At 38.5% G+C, this 2,345-nt stretch overlaps 1 long non-coding RNA gene across 1 annotated transcript; it reads right to left on the reverse strand.

The window, feature by feature from the left end:
- Window positions 1–401: 401 nt before the first annotated feature.
- On the reverse strand, window positions 402–918 carry LOC131709304 (uncharacterized). The gene is made up of 2 exons (XR_009311472.1): window positions 733–918; window positions 402–469 (listed from the first exon to the last, which is right to left on the reverse strand). It is a non-coding gene; the product is annotated as an uncharacterized LOC131709304 (long non-coding RNA).
- Window positions 919–2,345: the final 1,427 nt, after the last annotated feature.

Below are 2,345 nucleotides of genomic sequence, written 5' to 3' on the forward strand. Positions count from 1 at the left end.
TCTTCACCAGGGTGATCTCTGTACTGTGCTTGACCTTTACCAGGGCGTCTCTGTACTGTGCTTGATCTTCACCAGGGTGATCTCTGTACTGTGCTTGATCTTCACCAGGGTGATCTCTGTACTGTGCTTGATCTTCATCAGGGTGATCTCTGTACTGTGCTTGATCTTCACCAGGGTGATCTCTGTACTGTGCTTGATCTTCACTAAGGCGTCTCTGTACTGTGCTTGACCTTCACCAGGGTGTCTCTGTACTGTGCTTGATCTTCACCAGGGTGATCTCTGTACTGTGCTTGATCTTCACCAGGGTGATCTCTGTACTGTGCTTGATCTTCACCAGGGCGATCTCTGTACTGTGCTTCATCTCCACCAGGGCGTCTCTGTACGGTGCTTGACTTTCACCAGGGCGTGTCTGTACTGTGCTTGACCTTCACCAGGGTGTTTCTGTACTGTGCTTGACTCTAAAACCTGACTGGAATAATTAATCAAGGTCATTTAGATGATTTTGAAGTTAACATGCCACCACCATAAAAACAAACAAGCACAAAAGCAAGTGTTTAAAATTGATGGTACCATGTTTAAAAGCCAGCCAAAGGGTACATTTTTCATTTAAATGCGATGTATACTGCATGTAATGTCTGGTTTCCTTTTTCTTATCAATAAACCTCATTTAATGCAACTTTCATTATCAGAAAGAAAACGTCTTGACACAAATTTCCAGCCATGACTACTCACCCAGAGACACCAAGAATTGTAGCCATGTTTATCCAGGCATTGTTCTTTATGCTCGTTCATTTTAACATTGTATAATAAAGGATGCTGCTGTACCTCATTTCTTTTTCCTTGTCCATGCTTGTTTTGAGGCGTGTGCCTAACGTTTCTAAAGGGTGTAAACGAGGGTTGAGATGATAATGGATTTTTTTGTATCACGATTATTGTCTAAAAAATGATCCCAATACATTATTTTGGTAGTTTTTTTTCTTTAAAAAAATTATAATTTTACAACCTCCCCATCCAATTAATCTCTATTATTATTATTATTATTATTATTATTATTATTATTATTATTATTATTATTATTGTATAAAGTCTCTTAGCAGATGCCTTTATCATTATTAAGTCATTTATTTGCAGACACGTATTTTCAAACTAATAAATTACATTACAACGGGTAACATCACTACAAAAAAAACACTTTAAAGTGATACTGATTGTACACCACATTATATTTTCAACTGCTTTCATGAAATTCCACAGGGTCCTTTTGTTGTTGTCGTTTTTACTGTTAACTCTGCCCAGCACTCACTGTACAGTGTGGAGTGAAATGTTGTATTTAATCAAGACAGGGGAAGACAATATTCCCTGAAGGTAATTGGCTTGTCTAGTTGTGTACCGCCCCCAGGGAACTCCTGGCCGTGGTTGGTGATGGCAGGGCAACAGCGACTGCGGTGAAAACCAGCGACCTCCAGGCCGTAGCACCCTGTACTTCTGGAGAGGTGCCTTAGCTGGATATGCCTCTCAGGATCCCACTTAAGTTGTTTATTTTAACTATAATTACAACCTGCTTTTGTTGTATAATGTATACATAATTTAGGCACGAAACAAGAATTCAGGGACATTTAAAGTGCGAGGGGCGAGAGTTTTAAGATTTGTTTATTTAACTTGTAAGCTTTGCTTTTTAATATGTCACACAAAATCTTCTTTTGTTAAATCATATTTGCTACAGACCCCCTGAAACTTCCCTGCGGACCCCAGTTTGGGAACCCCTGCTCTATGATACTTACAGGCCTCATTTGGAATTTTCAGGGGTTCCTTTTTTTTTATTCCTCTGCATTAATTTCAAAATACTGTCAGACAATCAATTTTGTATTTATTTAATTTTTGGGACAAGTTTTAGTTTGTCCCCCATTTTATATACTTCATCTCATATGCATTTGATTTAGCCAATTTAAATAGTTGCGTGAGGTATAGAAAAACTGTGGCCGCACATGTATTAACATGGAAAATACATCTGGGTCAAAGTGTAAGGTGCCTTAGTTGCTATGGCAATATCAACAGGATCAATTCCGTTGCTTCCTGTCAATCAATTACAAGAGCTAAACTGGCGAGGACCAGTGACAATAATGGCGATATTGATAATAGAGACGGTATAAACGATACATACAATAATATAAATGAAGCATCGTTGAACATTGTTATCACCATATTATTGAATTATCGACAGGACATTCAGTGAAATTGATTTTCTGTGCCAGGAGAGTGGACTGTGCTCCTCGACTAAAACAAGTTGTCTCGTCCAATACAGAAATGGCATCCTCAATGAATTGTAACTGGTTCTCAAAGAACAG

Source organism: Acipenser ruthenus, chromosome 42, assembly GCF_902713425.1.
Source record: "Acipenser ruthenus chromosome 42, fAciRut3.2 maternal haplotype, whole genome shotgun sequence".
Taxonomy (NCBI): domain Eukaryota; kingdom Metazoa; phylum Chordata; class Actinopteri; order Acipenseriformes; family Acipenseridae; genus Acipenser; species Acipenser ruthenus.